We start from the raw sequence: 5600 nt of genomic DNA on the forward strand, positions 1-5600 counted from the left end.
AGATGAATCAGAAGACTGGAGGAAAGATTGATGCTAATGCAAACATTACCTGTGCTGGTAAGGCTAAGTTTCTCAGTTCGCATGCTTGCTTGTTTAAAAGTGACAGTACTTCATGGATTCTAGATAGTGGAGCATCTGAGCATATGACTTTTAATAGAATTTGTTTTTCTAGTTTTAATCTTCTACCCAAACCTATTTTGGTCACCCTTCCTAATTCTCATAGAGTAACTGTTACTCATTCAGGATCTGTTTATCTTTTGTCTGATCTTCTTCTTCATAATGTCCTCTACATTCCTTCTTTTAAGTTCAATCTCCTATATGTTCATAAATTGTGCAATCAACTTCAGAAGTTTCTTCTTTTCACTCCTAACAATTGTTTCATGTTGCAGGGCCCTTCACTGAAGAGCCCTCTAGTGCTTGGTAAGGAACAAGATGGTCTCTATGTTTTCAAGTCATCTCAATCAACAGCTAGTACCAAGAATGTTTTCCAAGCAGCTGCTTCTACAAATAGTCTTTCTAGTTCTAGTTCTAATTGTTCTCTTTTTCCTAGTTCAGTAGCAAATGTTTTTACTTCCTGTTCTAGTTTCTTTGATCCTAATGTAAAAGAAAATTTATGGCACTACAGATTAGGCCATATACCTTTGAGTAATATGAAGAAAATTGTTCCAGTTTCATCTTCTTGTTCTAAATTTTCTTCTCCATGTATGATCTGTCCTATGGCAAGACAATCTAAACTACATTTTCCCAAAAGTCTTGTTTCTACTAAAGCAGTTTTTGATATGATTCATGTGGACATTTGGGGCCCTTACAAAACTCCCACACATGATGGTTTTAGATACTTTCTAACTATTGTTGATGATTTTAGTAGAGCTACTTGGACACATCTTCTTAGCACTAAATCCAATGTTTTTCCCATTCTCAAATCTTTTATCTCCATGATAGAAAGACAATTCAATTCCAAGGTTAAAATAATCAGAACTGATAATGCTTTTGAATTGGGAAGTGGGAAATTGCAAACTGATTTTTTTCTGTGCAAAGGAATTATCCACCAAACTACCTGTGCTTACACTCCTCAACAAAATGGGATAGTGGAAAGAAAACACAAGCATTTGTTAGAAACATCAAGAGCTTTACTTTATCAGTCTCATTTACCTATTATCTATTGGGGGGAATGTTTATTAACAGCCACTTACCTCATAAACAGATTTCCTTCTTCAGTATTAGACCATAAAACACCTTTTGAAATTCTTTTCAAATCTAATCCTGTTTACTCAACTCTAAAATGTTTTGGGTGTTTATGTTTTGTTTCTACTCTTCCTCCTCACAGAACAAAATTTGACCCAAGGGCTCTACCTTGTGTTTTTCTGGGTTATCCTTATGGAAAAAAGGGATATAAAGTTCTAAACCTAAAAACAAAGAAAATATCAATTTCCAGAAATGTTGTCTTTCATGAAGAGTACTTCCCTTTTGCATCTGACACACATCTTTCTCAAAAGATTTTTCCTGTTTCCACTCCCTCTTCTGATTCTGATGATTACACTGTTCCTTCCAATTCTGATATTCCCTTTTCTGTTTCTAACCCTATTCCTTCAGATACCACTGTTTTAGAACCTTCTTCTCATATTTCTGATTCTCTTAATACCACTTCTCCTAGGGTTTCCAGTATTTCTCCCACCAATCCTGTTATTGATGATTTGCTTAGAAAGTCTTCTAGAATTACTAGGACACCTGCATATCTTAAAGACTATGTTTGCAATGCCCTTCAACTCACAGATGTGAGTTCAACCTGTTTTCTGAGTCCTGTTACCCCTATTTTTTTTCCTTTCAACAAATTATCTTCTATTAATCAAGTCATGCTCACCTCTGTTTCTAGTATCCATGAACCTGTTAGCTATGAACAGGCAGCACATGATCCAGCCTGGCAGGAAGCAATGCATAAAGAATTATCTGCTCTAGAATTGAACAAAACTTGGGATGTAGTTGAATTACCTCATGGGAAAAAGGCTTTACCTTGTAAGTGAGTATATAAAGTGAAACAACATTCAGATGGTAGTATTGAAAGACTTTAAGGCACGACTGGTTATTAGAGGTGATATTCAAAAAGAAGGGGTGGATTACAATGAGACATTTTCACCAGTGGTGAAAATGACTACTATTCGGTGCATTCTTACTTTTGCTGTAAAGAAAGGATGGGATTTGTTTCAGTTGGATGTCAATAACGCCTTTTTACATGGAGATCTTGATGAAGAAGTATATATGAAATTTCCTATTGGGAGTACACCTCCTTCACCTAATCATGTTTGTTTGTTAAAGAAGTCTATTTATGGTCTTAAGCAAGCATCGCGCCAATGGTATTCCAAACTCACTGCAGCTCTCAGTTTCAAAGGATATAGTCATTCTCTAAATGACTATTTTTTATTTTTTAAGAAAACCGACAACTCCATCTCTATTGTTGCAGTTTATGTAGATGATATTCTATTAACAGGTGATGATGCAGCAGCTTTACAAGATTTAAAATTGTTTTTAGATGCTGAGTTTAAGATTAAGGATCTTGGGAACTTGCATTTCTTTTTAGGACTAGAAGTTATTCGCGAGCCTAATGGTTTGATTCTGTCTCAGCGCAAGTTCACCTTAGACCTATTAGCAGAATTTGATTGTCTACATCTTTCACCCGTTTCCGCGCCATTGGATCCTACTGTCAAATTAAAGGCAAATGATGGTATCCCCATGAAGGATCCAACTACCTACAGGCATTTATTGGGAAAATTGAGTCATATATGCAAATACAAACCATTTTATACAAATAAAAATCAAACGAAGAATTGTTAATTGCAGATTATACAAATGTGGCGAATTATACAAACACGAAGTTAGCCCACATAATTAATAGTTAATGTTAGTTGCAAGTGGTAATTATAGCAAACTATAATTACAATGACTAATTAAGTAGTATAAATTCGTTTAACCGCGTAATTTTTCCTTAAAATAACAAGAATTGTAATAAAAGGGGTTAGATTTCAAATTCTGACATGACCATATGAATTTCAATTATGACTAATTGTAATTAAGAACGTAACTTTAGTAAATTTGGTTGGAATTTAAATAAGATGAACTGATGTTGATTATCTTAATTATAAGGAAAAATTGTACATAATGACAAATTATTAATTCAAATTAAATGGTATAACCACACTTTGATTTAATTATGCCCTGTAGCAAACTGTTTGCCAATCGCCTCTCTCCCTCAAACTCTCGCTCGTCACTCTCCCTCTCTCTCTCTCTCTCTGTGTCGTTCGCCTCTCTCGCTTTATACAAACAGAAATGTATAAATTGTGTTTCTGTTTGTATAGAGCGAGACAAAATTGTATATACACATGCAAATACATATATTTTCGTCCTATACACTAATAATTATATAATACAAATGTTCCCATGTCCAGTTCTCTTTTGCCTTTCTATCTTTCTCGCTTTATACAAACACAAATTATACAAAATACAATATATAATTTATGTTTGTATAAAGCGAGAAAGAGAACGATATTTGATATACAAACATTTTATTTCGATCCAATTGTATAGAAATTTAAATTTTATACAGATATACAAACACATAAAATTAAATTGAGAGACTCTCAACGATTTATACAAACGAGAGGCTGACAACAATTTATACAAATGGCCTGCCAGCGAAATTATACAAATCTGAAGAGGAGCCAGCAAATTATACAATTGCTTCTTTTGTATATATGTATAGCGAAATAGCCTAGTCATAGCATGTTTGCTATGGAGCGCAATTATGCAAATTTTGCTATAACATACAAATATGAATTTTGTGTTTGCTATATGTGAAAATTGCTCTAATTATAATAACAAACTTCTTAACTTGACGAAATAAAATTAGTATCTTAATTATAAATTAATTGACTCAAAAATATGATCTACGAACTAAACTAACATAATTAACAAAATATTTGAAGGGGCGCGTTGGTAACTTTTGGAGTGCGTGTAGGAAAGAGAGGAGAAAGGAACGGGTGCGTGACTTTTCACAATAGGAAAAAGTAAAAAAGGAATTTCACCACATTATTATATATTTATATCTAATAAGGAATATACGTTTGTGTGGGGATATTTCTATTATATAGAAGAGTGAAGACGACCAGGAAGACCAAGGGCAGAAGTGTCTTTTCAAGTCACGTCAAAATTGTCTAGAAACCTCCTTTCTTCTCCAAAACAGAACTAGAAACATCGTTATACTCCAAACCCAAAACAGAAGAACCCTTCAATTCTCCTTCAGTGTTCGAGAAAATCGAACTCTTTCAGTGCCATATCGCCAGCAACACAACTGTGAGATTAATTGATATGTAGTTATGCAAGGCTGCCATGACTCCAACTCCGCCATTTGGACTCATAAGGACGATTCAAGGTAAGTAATCTAATCCATTAGTTATGGTATGTTACATGCTATTTCTAACACATTAAACCTATTTCTAGAAATACCAGCTCTCTCATCTTTTTCCCTCTTTTAGTTCTCCTTACACACACTTTCTATTTCAATGAGTATTGTTGCAGTTGTGCAAAAAGTAAAGATCAAATTTAGTAGTTAGAAATAATGAATCTTTCCCTCCATGTATGTATAAACTCTCAATTTCACCTTTATTTTCTGGATTTCTCCTTCTTATATCAATAACAATAATTTTCTAGTTTTCTCAGTGTTTGTTGTTTAGAAAATTGTTGCGGAAACTATATCTTTTAGTTCTCAGATAAAGCCGTAAAAGTTATTGGAAAGATTAGGCAACGCTTGGCCTAAATAAAGTTACTAATTCTACCGTTCTTCTACAAGGACATATTAGTTGTCATGATTATTGGTAAGTACTATTTGGACACAATTTTTTCTCAAATCTCACACGCTAAGGAGCACATGCCTTTCAATTAAACACATCCTTTCAATAACCTTTATTTTTAAAAAAAGCCTGCAGTGAAATTAACTACAAATTGCCCTCATCCTGGAATAACCATATTCAAACTTAATCATCATATAGCTATTGTTGAGGATAATTGTAAAATTCTCTTTTACTCCTTTTTCCATAAGGTAACTCATACTTGATTAAGTGCCCGTTAAAATTCTCTTTTACTCCTTTATCTATAAGGTAACTCATACTTGATTAAGTGCCCATTTAGATTGACTTGTTTTAGGTGTTTTAAAGTAAAATGCTTATAAGCACTTATTTCTAAGTCAAAATAACAAAACTAAGCCAAAGTCAATCCAAACAGGCTTTATATCTTCTTTGTTTTACCCCTCCATAGTTCCCTAATCCTTTTTGCTCTTTCATTATAGGATAGATACTAGAGCTACCATTCTTTAAACTCACTGATTTAAAGAAAAAAGTAGTTTAATTTGAGAAGAAATGAAACTACGTAGCACAAGAAAATTGGAAAAGTTGTATGTCTGCTCATTACAATGATCTCGGAGATAATGATACTTTATGCCCAATCAGTTCTTGGATGATCTGCAGAATATCCTTATATGTGAGGGAAAGAACACGCAGAAAATTATCTTACACAAATTAGTTTCCCAATAAGTATTGACACTATTTTTACTA

This window comes from Solanum verrucosum, unplaced genomic scaffold (assembly GCF_900185275.1).
Source record: "Solanum verrucosum unplaced genomic scaffold, falcon-dt-bn FXZP01000200.1, whole genome shotgun sequence".
In the NCBI taxonomy this organism is placed as follows: Eukaryota; Viridiplantae; Streptophyta; class Magnoliopsida; order Solanales; family Solanaceae; genus Solanum; species Solanum verrucosum.